We start from the raw sequence: 23,156 nt of genomic DNA on the forward strand, positions 1-23,156 counted from the left end.
AGTTTCCGTGTTTTATGGGCTTTGTCCACCAGGATTAAAATTTAATTTAATCTCCGGAGAGAACGATGATGATAACCAGTCATATTTCAAAAACCTCAGAGGCTATCGGTAATAAATGATACAAAAGTCAAGCTTCATCATCATGGGTACGTAACCTAAAGAGCCACCAAGGGTAGGAACAAACTGCATCATCAAAGTGTTAATGTGAATGTCACGCGCGACATCGATTTTCTCGTTCGCCGCAGGCGTATATATCACTCGGACGAGACTCAAAATGTAATACCCGATTAAAAATCTTTCACCGCAGAGAGACATTAGAATTTGGAAATGATTAAAATGACCGGTAACGAGAGAAAACGCGGATTCAGTGCGACACGCACGGGACTGTGTCTCCGAGGCATGTCCCGGAACTAAATACGAAGAGGGTGTGAAAAGAAGGGAGGAAGACAAAGGAAGGTGGGGGTCATGCAAAAATTAATTCCCCATAAAACGGGATTACGGGCTTGCCTGGCGGCGCCGTGTTTGCGAATGCAAATTGTGAACGCTTCCACTGGCCGGATCTTTCAATAAATTAAGAAATAATTGTATTAATCGCGATGAGGCCCATTGCGAGTAGAGCGTTACAATAGCGACGCCTCTGCCGGGGAATCGTGGAACACCCGACTTAATCGCATCGGATGTAGAAATCATTTGTTGTAACTGGTGTTGAGGATAGGTTCTCTTTATAACGTATCTACTCTCGGCTCTATAGACCATTACAAAACTTTATCTTAGGTAATTTCATCTTATGACTGTTACATTCAAAGGTAGACCCATACTTTTCGATCGTTAAATCTGTAAACTTCTCGAAGCCTAGAGTTTCAATTGTAAACTTTTATTTGTAACGAGCCTGGTAAGGTAGTGTGAGTTAAAAATTAAAAATAGTCATATCGAGGTACACACGTTCCAGAAATCACGAACTACATTGAAGGTAAATGGAGCTTGTATCCAAGATTTTTCATTGGTGTATCTAGAATAAGTAAACTTTTAATTAGAATTTTGTGGCTTAAAGTGAACGACATTCAAATAATAAAATTAAATAATAAAAGTTGAGACGGATCTATTTTGGTGAAAAGCTAAGCCAAAATTTCACAATTTTCAGTCTGGGGCCGATATCGCTCAGAACCAAAATTATATGGATTTTTAAAATGTTTATGAGTATGTGTATGTGTATGTTAGCGAGAGTAGACGTGTGTTCGTTCGTGGGTGTGTGCGTATTTTTAAAGACTCTTTTTTTTCCTGTCGGAAATCAGAATAATTGAGTGGTCTGCTAATTGAAAACAGGTTAGGTCAAAATAGGACGAATGATTCGAAGCTAATTTAAAAATAATTGACGGCGTATATTATGTCGACAGGGAGAGAGAAGAGGGGGAGGGGGAAACGGTTGGGGGGGGGGGGGCGAAGCACCGCCCGTTTCTCATAAGGGGGTGTGAACGCGGCGAGAGACGGAGGCGCGTTGCGTATAATTTATAGTGCAAGTTGGAATGAGACAATATGTACAAGCTACAAATTAGACATTTGCTCAGGGAACTCTCGAATAGAGCTCTTGCCTCTTGAAAGCAACACGCGGTCGACTTTAGCAGAGGAGGGATTGATTAAAAGACATCCCTTACATCTAAGCGGAAGCAGCCTCGAGTCAACTTGCAAGCCCTCAACTGCCGTGCTGAGGAAAAACGCCGTATGAGTCTCCAGACGTTGCCAAGTTTCCTCCGATAAAAACCGGATTTACTGGGAATATTGCGAATATTATTTTCCAAAATTTTCAGACAATTTTCTACGCAATTTAATCTAAAATATCTGAAAATTTCAAGGAAAAGTATGCATGAATGTTGTCAAAAATACATGTTTTATCAAGGGAAATTTGGCAACTCTCGAATGTTCATACGGTGTTCTTCCTTAGCACGGCAGTCTAGTGCCTCAGACAGGGCGGCATAAATGTACCTTATTATTTTGTCGATTGCTGTGCCAAGATTCCCAGTTGCCGCGCCAAATCAACCGGCTAAGAAATAGTGGTGCGCAGTCCGTCCCTTGCTTCTCTCTTATCATCCTGGAGTTCTATTTAGCTGTTTTCTATAAAGGAAAGGAGCCTGGATGTTATGCAAAACAATTCAGAGCCAGGATCGGGTCTACTTCGCGGAGATTTGACAATGTTGGTAGCATCTAAGGAGCCGTGTTTGGCAGCTTTCTGGCAGATCGCACTACGTCGTTGTTTGCTTGTCCTGGTGGTTGGAGGTGAAAGACGCCCTTGAACAGGGTAAATTACGGGTCCATTTGGGAGGGACAAATTACTTTCAGGGTGAAAGAATTACTTTCAGTGACAGAAACGCTTTATGATCGTGCATGCTGTACTTCTTCGCTCCGTTGGTTAGCAAGATGTTCGCGGACGTTTTTAATTATCATGGGCTTATTTTGAGATTGACAATGATTGAATGGGGATAATTGAAATGTAGGTTGACTTTTTTAAATGCCGAAGTCTGAATTCTAGCATTCTTCTGTTATTTCTTTTGTTTTAAAAATTAATGCGTGTGAATATGCTTCCATTATTCACATCAATGAAAGTTCTAAGTCTCTCTCAGAACACCCTCTTTCATGTTAAAAAGAACCGACCACATCATGGATTCACGCATGAGAGTCTTTAAACTGAGGTATTTCAGCATTGATATGGCAGCTCGAACCTCCGGTTAAGGAATAAGAATTGTAAGGATAAAAAGCATCCTTGAACTATTCACGATGGTCTTACCTCGAATACATTAAAGTATGAGGTTTAAACTATCATTTTATTTCAGGTAGTCTGTGTGATAATATCGGAGATTGGAAGCCATAAAGGCCGCTTTCATACAAATTATCCGGCTGAGATTTACGCTAAGTGTATAAAACAAACTATGGTGCAAAATCTAAGAGGAAGTATGATACAAGGAGTTTTCGCAAGTGAGAGGAGAGGACGAGTTTTTCCACGAGCCCTGCTCTTCGTATTTCATTCTTGTTTGTCCTCTTTCCAGTCGTACTTCTTTCTCTCTCTTCCTCCTCCTTCTCCTCCTCGAAGCCGATCTCGTGCCTCATCGAAGAGCCCTTGTGCCCGGAGTGAACCCGACACAGATGTTGTTCGTGCTCAAGGTTTAAGCCGCTTAAAAAATGTTTTCCAAGCGAAAATAAAGTGTGCTAAACCGACTACAATTAGAGCATTATCAGATCCAGACAATGTTTGTTTTACGCCTTTCCGGCCGGTATTAGTTTATCGTTTAAATACCTACTCCGTATCCCTGTCCGACCGCAGCCCTTCAAAATCCTCCCCATCCCCCCCTTTCCCCACCTGCTAGCGCCGGCCGGGACGCTCGCTTCATGTTCGGCGTCCGGATGGGATTAAACTTACGTTGAGCAACGTCCAACGATCGTGCCGCTTGCACAGTAGCTGTCGTTGAATATTACACCTGCTGCATTCGAGCCTTGCCGCCGTTCTTCAGTCGTCATATCGCTGAGTCTGGAGATTCAGCTATAATGCACGTTCGCATTTACGGTAATAAAATGAACTGCGCTCTTCGACGCCAGAACGTCGTTAGGATCCACCTAAATTTTACGTCCACACGATGAAAATTCTGACGAGAATATTCGCACCCCAAAAAGCTTGGCAAATAGAGCCGAGATTCTTGGTCCCGACTGCCACGATTCGGTAAAACTACTTTATGCTCGGAACTTTATGCCCCCCCTCCTTGGGGTCACTGGTCTATTGTTGACCTCACTAAAAATGTCTAAAATCCGTCAGTGGTATAGCTGAATATTTGATAATTAAAACAAGTTTGGGAAATATTTTGTCCTCACTGATACTTGACATTTATACAAGTAAGAGATCTTCTCGCGTCCGATATAGGAATAGATTAAAGGCGTCCATCCTGACTGATTACTTCTTACAATAATGCAACAATGCTGTAATGTCGTATTTACAGCATATATTAATCCCACGAAAATGTTGCACATTATTGTCCTTCAGAAAACATCAACTGGTAAAAAAAAAAAAACTGGTATCTGTATAAGAAGAACACCCAAATGTAAATGATCTCATTACAAAAAGAGGGTAATTATTGTCTTGAGCTATTTTTATTGTAATTTATATCTACTGAGCTTTTCTTCCACGATGTGTGTTTTATTTCCTCCTCTTTAAATTATTTTCTCAATTTGAAAAATAATTGCTCCCTTTGATGGGTTCTGTCTGTTAAAGCAAATTTTAACCTCAACATTAAGCTGTAGGAACCATTTTGCCACATTCTCAATTCCTCCATTAAACTATAGTTATACATTAAGATGGCGGAGGTTTCGTTTCACTCGAAAAGTCAGTCAACTTACTTTTCGCGTGAACTTAACTGAACGTCCATTTGATTCTTTCCAGTAAAGTCGTTGGGATTATCTTACCCGACCCTCGGAGTGCGTGGTAATTTTGTTTCTCTCATCTTCTTTTTAAATATTTGAACATTTTCCAAGAAGTTTGAGTGACGAGAAAATTTTAATTTATCCTTCCTCTTACATTAAAAAATAAGATCAGTCTCATTATATTGGCTATGCACCAGTTCTATAGATTATCCTTTCCTCAGTTAGTCCGCATCGGTCCTTGTTCAAGGGAAGGGCAATGAATTCAGTGTTGAATTAGAAATCATCAGAAAAACTTTATTTGCGGAAGCGGGGAGGATCGGCGGTCAAATTAGGGCGGCTAATCCTCGATTTCATACTGAATCAAGCTCATTACGGACAAATTCAATACAGACAGTGTAAATATTCACAAGCTTGAGTGCAAATATTGGCATAAGTGCGATGTTTACACACCTCAGTTCAGTCGGGAAACTTTGGATTCAAACTGAAGCGGGAAGCGGAGTTATCAAAATTTCAAGGAAAATATTAAAATGGATAGTGATGGTTCAATGGCGCGCGCTCTTGTGTTTTAAAATGAAATTGACTCCAGGACATAAGCGCGGTGCCGCCATGTGGCACGCTCCAATGGAGAAGTTTCCAAGTTACTTATTCATCGGACTCATTATCATCCTTCAACAGGCGAAGTTGGGCACAGTTATTTTGCAGCCGAGGACGGACCTGGTTAGCTCTCACGTCTTTCGGCTCTATCCGGTATCATAATATAGAAGACTGTTTTAAAGACAAATTTTATACTACTATCATATATAAACTATTATCCTACTATTTACTGTGTACATATACTATTTTATATATATGTTCTCGGGCTGCCATAGTGTACACTTATCTATATACACTGCGAAGATATGTTTTGGCCTTCAATTATTATAATTGCAGTATTTTCTTGAGGAATTAGCCAGTGGTTTCTTAGGCATGGTTTTTTTTAAAAAAAAAAATGGTGGCTCTCCTCAAATGAGATTATCTCGATCGCATGGTAAAAAATCCATGCTTGAGAATCCATTGACTGATTCCTCAAAAAAGTACTTCAAATGCTATACACTACTATGTATATAAACTTTTGAGCTTCTCCCGATGGGCCCATAGAGGCCCTTCAGCTTTTAAAAGAAAGAGTGAAGAACTCTCTTCGCAAGTGCTCCGAATTTTCCATAACCACACTTGCAAGTAAATGAAACGGTTTAAAACCCCTTTGAATACTTTTTCAGGCAGAGATGGTGATTTGATCTTTCTGCATGAAAGTCAGTGTAAACCTGGAATTCTTTTGGTAGATTAGTATTATTTTAGCGCACATCTTTTGAGGGGAAACTATACCAGAACGAATTTTGACCCTCCATGAGGATTTTCAAATCCATGAGATTTATAATTTTTCGTTTTCCCGGCAAAAAAATATAACAAATTCCAAAGTTGCAAAATTAACTTTAACAATTTAAATTTTACAAGAATATAACTGTGATTTCTGTCCAAAATTTTGTGTATATTTTTGCATCTGATCAGAGGAAAATCAGTGAAATTCGCAATCAGAAAACGCCCAATATAAAACTACAATTTTCGAAGAGAAATTTTGGGGCATTGAAATGAGGTTACGGTTTTTTGCCTAACCGATGCATCGCATCGCATTGGTAAAGAGACGTTCTAAAACTATGACAACAATCCGTGCGAATGAAGTATCATGTAAACAGAGACTTCAAACAACGGGCTGACTGTTGAAATTGATAGACAAAGTGATAGACAAAGCGATGGACAAAGAAGACATACGGAGTATATGGAGCGATCCTATTGCTTGAACGGGTGGTTCTAATAGACTAAGGGGATAAATGATGGACGAACTGTAAGGTCTCACACGGGTTGTTGTTAGTTAGTCTATTGCCTACCTCTTTAGTTCATTGCAACCACCCGCTTCCACCAATAGGATCCCTCCATCCCTTTTGTCTTATTTGTCTAAAGCTTCGCCTATCAATTTCAACAATCAACCAACTCAGGCCGGCTTTTGTGAGACAAAAAAGACATTAAAGCAAAGAATTAACAACACGGACGAAAGTAAAAACAAGATAAAGGGAACATTGTTAAAAGTAATAAGGTGAAGAAAGTGAGTTGCCGGGACGAAGTCAACTTTACGGCGGCAACTTAGCGGCGAATTTTTCATCCAAATCTAATCGCAAACGACAAACTTAAATTATACGTCTTACGTTATGAAAAACCGCGACGAGGAGAAGACAGGCGCGAAGACTCACGGGTGAGGCCCGCGAGGAAAGGTGAGAAGAAGAGTCTCGGCGCACACCCACCTCGTGATAAAAGTCTTACCCAAGTTCATTAAGTTAACTTTACTTTCTCCCTCCAGTTTTTTGCACGCGTACATTTTTCATTCAGGCTCCAAAGAAGGGGACTTTAAGAGACACTTATAAAAACAATTTATGAGGCTCAGATCTGACCTCAAAATACTCCGAAGCGTTGCCAACACTCTCAAAATGAAATTCCTTACGCTCAGAATTTTCATGCGAAATTAAATTAAATAATTAATTTAGGTTTGAGCTCCACGTATTGTTACCACCATCAATAATTGGACCGCGTTTAGCAGAAAGAAACCAAGTCACATCAGCTTTTGTCAAATTTGAGTGGGCAATTTGATTTTCTACAAGAGACCGTATGTGCGGATTCCTTTGAAAAATGCTCAGGACTTTGTTTCGTGATATACCGAAAATTTACTGTAAGCAAAAGAATATGCACAACCATTTTCATGTAAAAAATTAAATTGCCCAATTAAATTTGGCAATAGCTGATGTATGGCTAGGTTCCTTTCTGCTTGACGCGGTCCAATATTCAATATGATGTAGACTTCAGCAATTTTGAGTACTTTTTGATAAACCGAAATGTCAGTATACAGACCAATCATTACAGAATATCTTTACAAAAAATTAAGCGTTAAAGCCATGCAAAATGGAGAGTAAATCACAATATATGAAACTTGATCAATGTAGCCGCTCAATCGCTCACGCCAAAATCTTCGTCCGCTAATTCGCATAATCATTTTCGGTTTGAAAATTATTTTTTGATATTATTTGATAAAATATGTTCGATGCAATAACTTACCGAGGAAGACAATATCGAAATCTCCTCACATTGATAGACGGCTCAGCCGATCGTGAAACACAATCTAAAAAGAACAGGAAACACATACACTTTAGTGAATTTCCAAGGAAGAAAATCGATTTTACGTAAAAAAATGTTCAGCTGAACATATTCAATAGTATCTCTGAAACGATATTTCCCTATAATGGTGTAATAAAGAAGACGGAACATTGATTTCTTTGTGCACGATAAGTAAAAGAAGAATACGAAGAAAAAAACAATCTTCTTCTTTATCTAATTACATTTTCCAATGATGGATCATTGTTAGGCATGCAGAATAATCCCAGTCAAGACTTTTAATGAGCTTTTTCAGGGGCGTTAAATTCATGCTCTTATCTCCTCATCCACGGAGCGCAGTCACACAAAAGGGAGTCGGCAGGCAAATGACTTAGGAAAAATGAATATTCAAAAAAACACTTCCCGGCCTATTATGGATATGCATTCCTCCAAGAAATGACATTTGTTATTTTTCCACGAGAGGGAAAAACATGGCGAATAATTACACATTTTATGATTGAGAGAACGTTCCATTAAATGCTTTCACGTTGCGGTATCACGCCCCTATCAGACGGTTTTTAGCAAAAATGAATTAACAACGTGGGTTTTCCTTCAATTATTCATATGGTTCTTTTTTCAATGCTATCCAGTATCCTTCATCTTTTCCAAATCTTTTTCAAACCTAGAATTTTGGGATTCTATCCTTCATTCTAGTGCCCATGCAGGCAGGTCTGAGAGGCACGGAATGACACTTGATAGAGAAATTGAGTGTATTGTGCCATGAAATGGAACTGAGTTGAAGAAGCAGATCTGAAAAACTTGCAGAAGCCGTAACTTATATTCAAGAATTTCTTTGCTTTATTTAGGAGACTAAGGGTTTATCTCTAGACTTCTTCAACAGTCAAGAGGTTTGGATTAATTATTCATGATATCGACGGTGTAACTGCAAAGATTGCGTATCATGGTTGTAGTGTTTCAAAATGTCCGCTCCTGTCGTATTTTCTGAAAGAGACCGAGCCAAAATCTGGGCTTGAAGTTTTCACAAAATATTCTATGTATGAAGAAGAAAAATCACAGGAATTTTCAAAAAATGACTTTCAGTAGTTTTCCATGTCCTTGATGACTTTCAATGGCATTGAACTGAAGTATAGGAATTAGTTCAAATTGGTATCATTTAAATATGTGTATGATAGACTTAGTTTGAGACCTTAATTTTAATTTTTACTAACCGTGATTGAAATTGAATCGAAAAAAAGGAAGATAAGGATAATGTAGGAGATTCCACGACTGATAAACCGATACCGATTGAAAATTTGAGTTATGTACTTAAAGTTTGCGCAGGCGTTCGAAAAAAAACAGTTTATTGCATGTATAAAAACGTGAGGTTGTAAGTGCTTATTTTGCAAATTTGAAAATACGATGAAAGGCGCAAGAATAAGATTATAGAGCTCAATGCTAATGGCATTAGATTGAAAAAGCGCAAATTGAGAGTAAAGCTCCAGCGAGATGAAAAACAAGATCATTTTCGTCGGGCAGAAGAGAACAAACTCTTATTGAGATCGTAATATTTTCGCTAAGGAAAACCGCGGGCGGAAAAACGGTAGAAGGGGTTGAAGAGGACGCAAATGGCGAATGCAACCAAGAGAGAAAGTGGCTGCTTTAAACGAACTGCGAGTCGGAAGATATTTCTTTTTATTCGTACGGAAAATGAAGGTTGGAGTCGGCGGGTAGGTTCTGGATGCTTGGAAAAATCTGAGAATATAATTCAGCGTTTTGACTCGGGAGTAGTCACAATCAGAGACCCGAATCGAAGCTCCATTGATCCATGAGTTCAAACTTGAGAGGATTCAAAATTCACGCCACTCATCGCTGCTCCTGCTTTGCGGCTGCGGCCCCGGCTCACAGTGGATCCAGCCAATAGGAGAGGTCGGACAAATTTTGGAAACTTTAAACGCTTATACCACCGTACTCTATCATTACGGACGCAATCCCTCCTGGAAATTCCTGCTGACCTCCTCCAGAAATCCATCTCTGTTGCTCTTAGCATATTCTGTGTCCGGACAGCGCTGTGAGAGCGGCTCTTATGTATGTATGTACGTATGTACTACCGTACTAAGGAAAAACGCCGCATGAACATTCGAGAGTTGTCAAATTTCCTTCGATAAAATGTCTATTTTTGAGGGAAGCTGTGCATAGTTTTCCTTGAATTTTATGGGACTCTAGGTGAAATTGCGAAAAAAATATTTTAAAAATTGGAGAAAAAACATTTACGAATTTTTGAGGAAATTCGTGATTTACTAAAAATAATTTGGCAACGCCTGAAGGTTCATACGGCGTTTTTCCTCAGGACTGCAGTACAACTCCGTTTGTACAAAACTTTGAGTTTCTAAAATTGGTTCCATTGGTTTCTTCGTGAAATTTTCTACAACAGGCACCCCTTAAAATTTAAACTGTGACGTAATAAACATGAAAATTTGCAGTTTTAGTTCAAAATTTCGTGTCCGACCTCTGTAATTGACCCGATCCACTGTGCGGCTCCGATCTCTGCGGATTCTCCCGGTTTCCGACTCCCCTGATCCTCGCTTCCCCTCTTTCATTAAACATTCATATTTTTCTGACGATAACTCGGATCCCGCTTTTTATTCAACTATTTTCATACCGCGTTTACCCCACTTTCGAATGCCACCGCTGCGGTGCGCTGCGCTGGTCGGGGCCCAGACAGTGGCATGATTTACCTCAGGTGTCTGCCCTCTTTGTTACGTCCCTCGGTTCATCACTATACACCTCTCGATGACGTATCGATAGTGAAAGTATAAAACACATATCCAGACCCTGAGGTTTCGAGAGCTCCTTTTTTGTTCTATTCCTCTGAGGAGACACGAATGGGTGTTACTTTTGTTTTATTTTTGCATAATATTCTGCGTGGAATAAAAATCGACTGATTGTGAGTGGTAAGGTAAAAACTCTAGGAGAATGGGACGACTCACCCACTTTTTTTTGCCCGATATGAAATTTGATCAAATATGAGATTTGGCAAATGAAATTTGTTCGAATTTTTCTACCCGAACAAGTAGCTCAATTTTTTGCCCCAACAATTGAATCTGGTCTTATGGATGAATATAGTAACTACTTTAGAGATGGTAGATGAAATTTTATTGACGTATGAATATCGAGGATGAAAAATCAGAAATTTCAAATGTTTCATGAAATTTCAAGGATCAAAGTTTACAAATATCTAATGTTTCATAAAATGGTATGCCATTTTACATCTCAGGTTGTACAATATTGTGTGGGAATACATTTGTTATACCCGATCTCAATACAGGTGAAGGATGAAATAATGGCATTGTATGCACTGGTGTATTACATTAATTACTGTATTGGACTAATTACTGTAATGGACAAATGCATGTTGACCGGGCAAGATTAATTGCATTTGGACTAACAAATTTATTGAACGAAAAATGTGATGGAAAAATCGGTAAAATGGATGAATTACATTTGAACATCCCAAGCCGTGTCATTGATCCGACCACCTCTTCTAGAAAAGTTTTGTGCCGGTATAGATACGAGCTTCATCTATAGGTCTACAAATACAAGTCATTAAATTGAAAAAAGAAAAAAGGAAAAAGAAATCGAGTGAAAACAAAGCCGAAGACAGGAGATACATATTCGGGTCTCATTTTTTTACGATTCTCCCGAATCTGAACGATACTTCATTGGCGACATAGAGCGAGGAATTGCGAGATTACGCCTCGCGCCATCGCGCCTTCAATTATGCAGCTGCAACACGGACATCCATCAAGCACGAATAGTTGTATCTCTGCGCCGCAGTGCAGTGTCCGCATGGAAAGGTGGGAAATAATGCATATCTGACCAGTTGACACATGAAATTTGTTGACATTTGGATAACATGACGTATTTATTAGTCTTTACTTTTTGTAAGGCACAATTTTTTCAAACTTCCTAAATTAATTCAATACAGCGTTGCAAAATGTTCCCACTGAGCCGCTCTTTTCCCACTTAAGCTAATCTTATAAAAACATCATTTTTGCAAAGGAAAAGAACAAAGTCAATCTGTAATGAAGGTTATTGACTGTCCCACGATCCCTTTCTAAAGACTGTGTTGCCAATTGGTCAGAAAACCCAGTACTTTTAAGCAATACATTGATGATTAAAATGAGGAATATCACGCGAGCTAACTCAAAAAATCGACTCTATAAGTACAGAAATAAATATTGCATAGTTTAGTTCTTAGCTCTAGGTTTAATAAGGAAGTTTCGCGCTTCTTCTTTTTTCAAATTTTGATGTTGCGATACGCAAATTGTCCAAAAATTAACGAAATCAAAGAGTGAAGGGGGCTCCTTGCAACATTGAAAAATGTATAAGTTGGAACAAAGAATATAGTTGCGAGTGCATTTCAAGATGAGGAAGAGAGGATACGTAAACAAAAATTGGAAAAAGGTTGATGGTGCGGTTATTATAATTAAGTAACATTTTTTCCTACTCAGTCCATTAAAGGGACAGAGTTCAGCAGAGAGAAACTGCGCCAGATCGGTCATTGCTCGATTTAAAAGGACAATTTAATTTTTTACAATAGAACGTTTATGGGGATTCCTTCTAAAATGTTAAGGAATTTGCTTTGGACTGTGCAGAAAGTTCACTGAAATTTGCACAAAAATCCGCACAACTGTTTTCCAGTAAAAAATCAAATTGCCCAATTAAATTTGGCAATATGTAGCTGACGTGGTTTGATTCCTTTCTGCCTAACGCGATTCAAATTGAATCAGTGAGTTCGAAAACACATCAACTCGAGTTTTTTCCGATTTTCTATTTTTTACGGTTTAGTAACACTTATGGATAGGAGCATCTGCACGCAAAAGGAAATTTCGAAATTGCAATCGGAAGTGCTCGCAACAGCGACGGGAAAAGGGAAAAATCGAAGTATTTCTTTGGAAATACCAATTTTTGGCCATTTCAAGGGAAACGGGTGACCATCCGATTTTGCGGTTTTCTTTTTTCGGTTCAGTATACCTTGTACCAACAAGTTACATAAATATTCAAGCGTTATTCATGTCGAAAAATATAAATTTTTTTGGGCAGACTATGAAAAATCAGTATATGAAAGTCGGTGAGAACAAAAACACACCAACTCCGAAATTTTTAAACGCTTAATTCTCTGTCATCAAACATGGTGTACCGATTTCTACTTAGGTGGATTGCTTTACAAAGTCTCTAAGTACTTGTCTTTTGCCACCAAAAAGGCTTTTCTTAAACTAACTACTTCGCCCGCTGCGCAGTTTTAGGTGTTTTCTGAACAATTTTTTTTTCCGAATTGGTGTGTTTTCGAACTCATCGATTCAATTATCCTCGTCATAAAAACAGCAAAAGCCTCTAAACAATGGCTCGAAGACATGGAAAAGTCATCGACATAATTATGCATCGCTCTTGAAGGCTGGAGCTGGTATGGTCGAATGGAAGAGAGTCAAAGGAAGACCGAAGGCGAGGATCGATGAGAGAAGTGAGATAGGCGCTATAGAGCGGGGACAAGGGCAGTGGCGTGGCGTGCTTTGCGATATATCGATTGCAATGCCGTTTGAAACCTATGGAAAAGGATCGATAAACAGGGTGTTCGCGGCGAACACCTTAGTAATCGATTCTTTACCATAGGTTCAAATGACAACAATCGATAAATCGCAATTCACGCCACGCCACTGGGCAAGGGCAATTTTGCATAGGATCACTCAAGGTGAGGTAATAGCAATAGCTCGGCGCGTCCCGACGGGCCAAGGGGCGTCGCACATGGCTTCCACATTCGCTGGTCGGCCCGACGATGTCGCCATTTGTAACCTCGCCTTCGGATGTCTAATTTGCGAGTGGATGGGGCGCGAGCAGTCGCCCATCGGGAGGCGCTCCCCGGGGCCCGGGGGCGCCTGCACCCGAGGGGGGACGCGCGGAGACTCGGGTGCCAAGAATCCGGGCCATTTATCAAGTTCATCGGTCGTTCGCTCGCCCGTTCGCCCAGAATAGAGAAGAGCGGCATCAGTCACGAACAATGTGCTCGCTCGTCTTGCCCGCTCGCGAGATTGGCCCCATGCATTTATGCACCTCTCCGTGTTGACTCACGCGAAAATAAACCTCGTCTCGCCGCGGTCGGGAAGGTGATGCCCTCAAAAGGGCCGCCGATGGTCCGCGCTCCAGCCCGACGCGACGCGGTCGTTCAGGAGCGAAATAATTTAGAGGTTGTATTGAGCCATTGTTCCGAAAAATCAAGAGTTTGAGAAATGCACAGCATTGACTAAAATTAGTCTACTCACATTAGATACAGCCTAATTTCTCATAGTACTTCATTCTGCAATCGAAAAGATCTTTCGAATTTTATGACTTCATTTTGGGGTGCACTGTATAAAAACACATGGACCTAGAGTCCAGACTCTGAAGACAGTGACAAGAAAGAATGACTCTTCGATTCGATCGGATCTTTAGCTTGAATCAATACGCAATCGCTTAATTACAGAGGCTTAGGTCCGTTGACATGAAGCGCTACGGATTCTAATTGAGTCAAGAGTACTTTCAATTGTCGATGTTTTAAGAGTCTGGACTCAGATCAATGTGTCTATTTTCAGGGCGCACGATGCATTCTTTAGCCGCGTCGCCGCTAAGCTCTGAGAGGACGCACCGCGCACTCAAAGGGACGCTTTCTATGTCAAATTTCAAAAAACTGAGAGGAAATCGGCTCATCTCCTTTCGTTAGCCGCAAAAATGATGGAATTTGGCCCAAAAGGTTTCTGGAACGAACCATGGCAAAAATCCAAAATTTACATGTTTGGGATGGAATACGATATTCCCACAACATGGATAATTTATATGTGTCAATTCTATGGATATGAGGCAGGCTGCCTCACTTAGAATCGATTTTTTTTACATAAATTCAGACGGAGGAAATGTCAATTTGTAAGAATCGTCACTGAGGACGGTCGGGAAGGCGAAGGGGATGACGCAGTTCGACTCTTACCAGGAAAAACACCGTTTTGACTCAAACTTGACGAACTTTTCACCAAATTTAAGATTGAACTCAAGACAACTTCCACAGTCAATGCAGCAAATTCGAGTCATGCACTTTGCTTTACAACATATATTCGTGTATAATATTTGTAAAATACATATGCATACAAAGCCGCTTGTATAGCGCAGCCTCGCGCTCTGCGACGCCCAATCGCTATTGCCCCCTATCCTCCCGCAGAGATCATCAGATATTCCATTACAAAACGGAGAAACCCCGAAAAGGAAGTGAAACCAGTGGAAACCCTGGAGCAGTTTTAGTAAAGCACCAGGGCACACCGAGGCGTTGAAAGTATGTGTGTCATAATTTGGGTCATTGACTTTCATGCGGTAAATGGTTAAGGAGTTTCCTCTAGAAAAGTGTGTAAACCAACAAAACTTTATTTCTGCCGGAAAATGTATTCTCTAAGATTGTCGTCACTTACATGAAATATCTTCTAAAAATGTGGGGGGAAAAAAAATTAATTTGGCCTGAAGACGGGACACTGGCCAGACGCTGTATGAATTACGACTTTCAGTGGTAGCCGAGATGGGAAATTAAGGAAGATTCTGGAGTGAATTTAAAATATGATAATGCTATTAAGTCTGGGAATAAGATTGAGGGAAGGACTGTACGCGGCACGGCGTTGGGGGAATGCAGATGTGGACATGAAAATATTTCCGGCTTCTCGTCCTTATTCCCGAGACCGAGAGCATGAACAGCCGGCGAAATAAAGTGATACTGCTGTTAACATTTAAAAGAATTCGTCCGCTAACTTGCTTGCTTGCGATGCAAAGCACAAAAATGCAAATAAAAAATCCGTCAAATGAAAAAAAGTAGCTCCGAATGTAAATAGCAGCTTGTAAACAATTTCTTCATTTGATTCTCCACCCCAGCCAGTGCTGTAATTTGTCTGTCGCAGCTTTGTTCTGACCGGCTAGCCCCCACTTCCACTCATTCATTCAGATCTCTCTCTCGCTGCTCAGTGAACCCCTAAAACACAGCGTGATACGACTATACGTACAAGCTCCGAGTGCCCATGTTCTCTGGTTTAGCTTGCAGCTGCTACTGTTGAATCTCATCTTAAGAATAGAAATTCAAGTTCTTCGCATGGAATGAAATATGACTTAAGGAGTAACTTCATTTTTTGACCCTCCTCTCCCCCACAGATGCACGTATGTACACACGAAACTATCATAATGTCGCAGAATATTGCATATGTCGCAGGCAAATAGTAAAATCAGGCATTTTGTTAAGTGCCTAGGCAAACGGTCAAATATTCTAACTTAGATTGAAATTCTGATTCTGTTCCTAATTTCAAACAAAACCATTCATTGCTCCTGCAAGAATAAATTCTCAGTAAAAATTTGCACACACAATAGTATTTTAAACAATTTTCAGCTCCTGAAGAGACGCTGATCTTGAAATTTTCATCAGGTTGTAAAATACAGAATTTTTGGAATTTCAACATTTAAAAATATGAGAAGCAATTGAAGAGGAAGAGACAAAAAGAGTTCGTAGGCTTCATGAGTTATTTCCCCAAAAATAGTGAAAAATCGTGAGCTCCTCGCCATAAATTCACAAAATTTTGTAGACCGTCAAAATTTGACTATCTGCCTAGGCATTCTGACACAAAATGCCTGATTTCACTATTTGCCTGCGACACATACATAAAACCATCAAAGACGTATGAATCAACGTATGCAATATGATTAATTGCATAGCTTTATTGTACGTTGATGTTATACTTTTAACAGCCTTAAAACAACTACCATTGCAAATGGTCTATTTTTCGTTAAACTCGTTCTTCTCAAAACAAAAAAATAGATAAAAAAAATCCAGTCAGTTAAAATATTGCATGTAACAGGATGGTAGCGTAGTGTTGGGTCCACACTATTCCGATGGACAATTAAGAAAGAACAATTAAGATTCATAAAGAACCAACAAATTATGGTCGGAGTTGCAATGAAATTCAGTGCAAGACTAAAGAGGGGTGAGAGTGCTCAACCGAGGAAGGAGCTTTAGAGGTGCTTGGCTGGGGTCCTTTTGAGAGACTGATACTAGTTTGACTTTAATTTGAGCTTGTCAGCTAGTCAAATCCAGCTTAGACTCCGACGATATCCTAGGCAACATTAAAACGCCGCGCCGTCATGGCGCCATCTGCTGAACCATTCCTAGGACAAACAACCTTCATTCTCCTCCCTTCCCAAAAAAAAACTAATTATTTCTTGTGTTTTACCGTGAGGGTTATTTTAAAGGACGCAAATTTAAAATATAAACAAAATTTCGACTGATGAGGAAACTGTCAGAGCCTGCGTCAAAATGGTTTAAGCACTTTTAGAGTGCGATAAAAGATCAGCTATCTTCAGTTCAGCATTAGAGGAAACTACAAGAATCAAGATCTCCTGTCGCATTCTGAAAGCGCGTAAACATATTTCTCTAGGGGCGATAAATTCTTCTTGTAATTTACAGACCCTTTTTACACTGATGGGAACTCCTCTTTCCTACCTTATCCAATTAAGGCAAAATATTCACAAAAATGCACTGATGCGAACTGCTCTTGCCGAGATATCATGCAAGTATGTATTCAATTTCTTTGGAAACTAAAGAAGGGATGTTTTAAAGAGGAAGAGAAGGGTGTAAGAGAGCCCCTTCCAGTCGAGAGGAACACTTGCACCCTGCGCTCTCTCATTTTTTCCTCCCCTCGGATGTTAGTTGACGATTGGGTATGAGATATGTTGATTTTATATTTTCAGAATTTGCAAAAAGGCGCGGGCAATAAACATCTTACAAAGTGCACTAGCGGCATTCCTGAGGGCTTCGGGCGGAAATTGTGTTTCTCGAGACAGGAAGTGCCGTCTGTCACCATTGTTGCCGGCTTGAGGCGGGTTTCAAAATTTTCGTCTCTAAGCAACGTAAACAAAGCGAAATTTTATCAGAAGTTTGGAGATTCTGTTTGTCAAAGCTATCCCATCCCTATTCTCCCACCCGTTACCAGTTCACTTCCTCATCCTACCCATTCCGCTTCCCCGGCGGAAATTTCGAAATAAGATAACAGCCTGCCCTGGTCGCGTTACTCCAACAAGGCCTTTTTAAATCAATCGTTGTTTGGTTTAAATTATCGCATTCTTAAAAGTTACTTCCAAGCATTATTTAAATACCGCCGTAAATTTTCTGTGCCGGTTCATGTCGTTTCACACTCAGGCGGTTCAACATTTGACACGGAAGCGATTCCCATCACAGAAACGGGGGAAGTTGGAGCAATAACAGATGTCATTCAATTTGAACCTTTTTTTCAGGAAAAGAGGGAAACAACACATTTCAAACGGGATGCGAGACAGATTCGTGCTCTAACCCCTCCTTGATTTCTTTCTCTGTCATTTTATTTTTATCCCCATTATATTTCAAAGCTGGTATTTTTATTTGACTCGCCCCTCCTTTAATTTGTTTTATGCCCTCATAAGCTCAGGAGGTGTGTCTTGTTTTCGGCGAGATATAAACGCTTACACAACGCTTTTGTGGTTTATAATTTTGAATCTTATCAAATAAATCTTATTCACTTTAAAAGGGAAGAAATAAATTACTGAAAAATCATATCCGTGCTTAAAATGTTTAAATAGCCTACAGTTTATTGCCGAGGAAAATCTATTTATCAATGCTTTTTCTATGACCACCGTGATAATTGGACGTATTTCTGCCAATCGGAACTATGTGCTTTAAGACATGAGCCCTGAGACCCTTAAGAATATATGTATAACAGGGCTCACGTCATAATGCACATAGTTCCGTTTGGCAGAATTACTTCCAATTGGGGTAGCGAAGAATTATTTTAATAATCAAATTAGGTAGGCCTAGATGTCAATTTTACAGTAAACACTACAATGTTTCTATTTGTATAAGCTGCGCCCTGATATCGGAAGATGGTAAATTCAACTTAGTTTTGAAGGGACACGACCGCTGTAACATCGTAGTTCTCTCGAACATAGAACTTTCTAGAAAAGCTCGACTTACTTTAAGTCAGATTTGCACTGGACAAAGTTGTTCATTTTGAGCGCAAATATTTTCAAATTTACCGCTAAGAAGAATCGCTCAAGGAGAAAAAAAATACTCATATCTGATGAAAAATGATCGTATCGCGAGCAAAAATTGCTTAATTCAATCGGTTTTATTATTGATTTAAGAGGGAGTGTTCTTGACGGCAAATTTAAGTCATTTTTCTCTCTCCGTATGTGAATTATACATGCATGCGGGTATTGTTAAAATTCTAAATTTCACATAAAAAGTTCTGAAATACGTCACATTGCTTGCGGAGCTTTGGATGAAATCCAACCCAAATTGCGGTCATCTATCGCCGAGCTTGGGGTTTAGTAGAGGGCGGACGCCTAAAGTTATGTATAATAGTAAAAAGACCCCTGTAAAATGGAGCGGGGAAGATATTTTCCGTGAGACTAGTTTTAATTGTTCCCCGGTAGGATCTCCGTCGCTGGGAGCATAAAATATTTTTACAACTAACCGCGCCGCGACAACCCCGTCCGGCGGGGGAGGGGGTATTGGGCATGGATGCCAACCTCGAGCCCATGTGCAGTGCGCTGGAAAGACTTATCTTAATTGGATGTTTATGAAAGTCTGTTTTATAACTTCACTTACTATTACTACATAACCGGTTACAAGCAATCAGAACGGCGAGAGGAATGGCAGACGCGAAGGGGTGGGGGCGCAGAGAGGACAAACGGATATTTCATAGCGCGCATAAAAGCGAGAAAAAATAATACTGACCCATAAAATTTACGAGCTTTTTATGATACTTATCAACAAAGCACAAAGCTGTGTATTGTTGGGTAGTTTTCATTAAAGTTCGACTTGCGAACGCGGCGTGGGTGGCCGGGGGTGTGGGGGGGGGGGGGGGGGTCGTCGGGAAAATCGCATTTATAATCCCTTCTCACCCGAGCCGCGACGCGACGTGGTGCGGTGGTCGTGGCATGCGCGTGGTTATCTGTTCGACATGTTACAGCCGTCACTTTGTCAATGGAACAGCACGGATTCAGCTTATTTTCATCAGGCATTCAATTGAATCGGCTTTAAATTGCTCCGGCTCCCTTTAAGCCGCGTCCTCCTAGCCGAGCGCAGTTCAAGTGAACGAGTCTATCTCGATAATATCTCCGAATCGACGTGGCTGCAACTCTAAGTTTTCTCCAGTCAATCAATTCGATTGTCATTCCGTTCGGGCACAGGCAATAATAATTTTGTGTTTGAATGGGCTCATTGGAATTAGATTGGGCGGCTTGACAATCATATCGGGAAATTGAAGCAGCGCCGGGCGCGGTAGGCAACTTGCATGCGAAGATTGCCGCTTGGAGCCGGAAATTAAATTGTTAATCCGGCTGCATTCACCTGTCCAGGCAACGCAATTGCATAATCAAAGAATCATATTTGATTTGCAGGCTTCCCAATAAGTCGTTATGATAATTAATGCCACGCTAAAGCGATAACTAGCCCTCGGCGCGGCGCGGCGGCACAGACATCACACAATCATGTGAATAGTAGTGAAAGCCACGGTTCCACGGTATCCTACAATCCTGCGTTGTTCCGATCATATTGATTCCCATGCTTATAGAGAACTTTTACCTATGGGGAAACTTAGGAAAATCCTAAAATCGGATAATGTCACAAGTCAAGAATTGCTACATATATTCGGCTCAAGTAGAAAAGTTGATAAGCGTATCAAAGAATCTATATTCATCATCCTTCCCTTAAAATGCTACTGTTTCAGGAGAGCTAAAAACCGATTCCTTTTCTCATATTAGCTTAATAGATTTCAAACCAGGCTAAAAGAAGGCCGTGCCTGACTTGCTTATATATGATATGACCTGAAACAGCATGGTCTTGGATACAGCGTAAAATAAGGGAAAAACTGCATGCTAGAATATTGAAATACATATGATTTTTCTCCATTTCGCACACAGTGAACCGTACTGAGGTACCAACTCGAGGTATGTACACATTTTTTGCACCGAGCGTCCGGCTGATAAATCGGAAATTGCCTTCAAATCCTCGCTTATGCAATTTTTTAGATGACTCAGGTTCTCCTTCCAAGAGAATCGAATGTCGTAATCCCTGTTGAGTGTTTTGGATTATCCTAATCACTTATTTGTTTCTCTTTCAATGCCAAGCGAGAGAGGGCGGGCCGCCCTCCCTCAGTTTATCTTAATTCTTTTTTTTTTTTCAAGTTGACACTCCTGACGCGGGTTACTTAGCGATTTTCTTTCATTTTTAAACTTCGGTAAAAGGATAAAATCATGCATGGGTTACACAATCCTCCGTTGAAGCGGAATTTATCGCGTACGGTTAGTAAACGAGTCCAGGTCCCAGGCCGAAAAATGAGAGTCGTTTCTCATTCGGAACGGCGTGAGAAGGGGCATATTGCGGGAGAGCGTAGCAACAATTGGACGTATTTATGCTAAAAGGAACTATGTGCATAAGGTTTGGGTGAGACATAGTTCCTTCTGGTATAAATACGTTCAATTAGCGGGAGGATAAATTTTAATTAAGCTGAGCCGTAAAAGTATGCGCAGGAGCCAGGAGGAAGCAGGAGCATTATGTTTTCGAACTGAGGCGGGAAGCGGGAAGTTCAAAAGTGAGCGTTTCCTGCGAAGGCATCCGTAGGAGTGGAATCGTTCGTTGCATCCCCATCCGTGCCACGGCGCTGGGGGAACGACGTTTTATGAGCATTTGGAAGTTGCCAAATTTTTCTGAACTACATACTTTTCAAAAGTTTGATTTTGGCTGTCATCTATAAACATATAGTTTTTACACAGTTTGTAAACAGCAGTTTTGTTTAAAAACTGGATTTAAATACTTTTGGAGGAGCTCAAGGGTTTTCAATATTTTGGGGAGAATAACTCTTCAAAGCTACAAACTAGACCCTGTAGTACATTTAAATGTTAAAATTTTAAAAATTCTATGTTTTATGATGCGCTGAAAATTTCATGATAAATGTGATTTCGGGATCATAAATTTGTTTAAAATACTATTGTATGCTGCATATTTTTACAGACAATTCTTTTTTACAGGAGCAACGAATCATTTTGTCTAAAATTAGGGTAAAATATCAAAATTTTAGTCTAAGTAAGAATATTCGACTATTTGCCTACACTGGAAAAAAAAACACATTGGATCTAGAGTCCAGACTCTTAAAAACATTGACAAGAAAGAACACTCTTGATTCAATCGGATTTTTGCTTGAATCAAAACAAAATCCGCTTAAAATTAAGAGGCCTCGTTCTTGATTTAAGCTATAGATTCCGATTGAATCAAGAGTACTTTTTCTTGTCGATGTTTTTAAGAGTCTGGACTCTAGATCCAATGTGTTTTTTTCCCAGTGTAGGCACTTGACAAAATGCCTGATTTGACTATTAGCCTTCGACATAGGCAAATCCTGCATTTGGAGCCGCTGAAAATCGTTGGAATTTCATGAAAAACGAAATGGACAAAAAGTGGAATTGAGGTGAAATTTCAAGTTGGATCCGTGTAGAATCTCGCGGGGCGCGATGGGATCTGGAGTCGGAGCTCGGGCGGTCGACGACGACGCCGATAACCTGCGGGAGCGCGGGACTCCTCGAGTCCCAGCTTTGACTCCTCGAGCCCGGGCTTCGACTCCCGCGGGGACCCGGCTTAATCCATCATTTAGCTCCCCGATGCGCGCAATTAGTAAAATGAGTGTGCATTCACGACCACGCTCCTGAGCCGCAGCCTCCCGCCGGTCTCAATCCGGTTAATTACGTTTTAATACGCCCCTGTAAAATATCTGTCAATTACCTCACCAGCCCCAGTCCGCGGTCTTATTCCTCTCCGGGATTTTAAGAATTTTTCAACGCTCAAAGCCTTAATGCCTGGGTTTCTTGAGGAGCTTTTCGTCTTCATTACGCATTGTGCGTTTTAGAATTGAACACCGACAAAAAAAGATACGGGCTGTAAAGATATACCGTCTGTTCCGGGCTCAGAAGCTGAAAGTTCCGGGTGCTGGAGCCGTAGCTTCGACTGCTTAGGATTTTTTAACACTTATAGCCTTAACGCCTGGGTTTCTTGAGGAGCTTTTCGTTTTCATTACGCATTGTGCTTTTTAGGATTGAGTGCATTTCAGCACTGAAAAAAAAGTTACGGGCTGTATAGATATACCGTCCGTTTCGGGCTCAGAGGCTCGGACTAAAAATTGTACCAGAGTCGACGCCCAAACTTTTCTTTGCATAAGCACTCAGCGGTAAAAAGACACGACTAGTTTGCGCTTCAACCACATACAAAATGGGGTTTTTCCTCCCATATTAGGCAGAATGGTAGTACATTCTGATGTCCTGCATACTTGCGTGGTTACGCTTTGGGGACACAATCATCACATTTTAAGGTGAGAAATCAACAAAAAGAGTACCATTTCACGCAAACCAACAGTGAGAGGAGTTCTATCGCAGAATAATATGAACCTTTTGCTTTTTTATCTGAAGAAGCTTCAAATTTTGCGCACTTTTGCTCTTTTTTATAAATAACA

The 23,156-nt window shown here is 40.4% G+C and overlaps 1 protein-coding gene across 2 annotated transcripts in view; it reads right to left on the bottom strand.

Annotated features, from left to right (window-relative positions):
* Positions 1 to 23,156, bottom strand: part of LOC109035577 (uncharacterized) — a 197,112-nt gene that overhangs the window by 99,517 nt on the left and 74,439 nt on the right. For both annotated transcript variants that reach the window (XM_019049261.2, XM_019049260.2), the window contains exon 3: positions 7,540 to 7,603. The gene's annotated coding sequence lies outside the window, so the exon portion shown is untranslated. The remainder of the gene's footprint in view (positions 1 to 7,539; positions 7,604 to 23,156) is intronic.

The sequence above is a fragment of the Bemisia tabaci genome, chromosome 1, assembly GCF_918797505.1.
Source record: "Bemisia tabaci chromosome 1, PGI_BMITA_v3".
Classification (NCBI taxonomy): Eukaryota; Metazoa; Arthropoda; class Insecta; order Hemiptera; family Aleyrodidae; genus Bemisia; species Bemisia tabaci.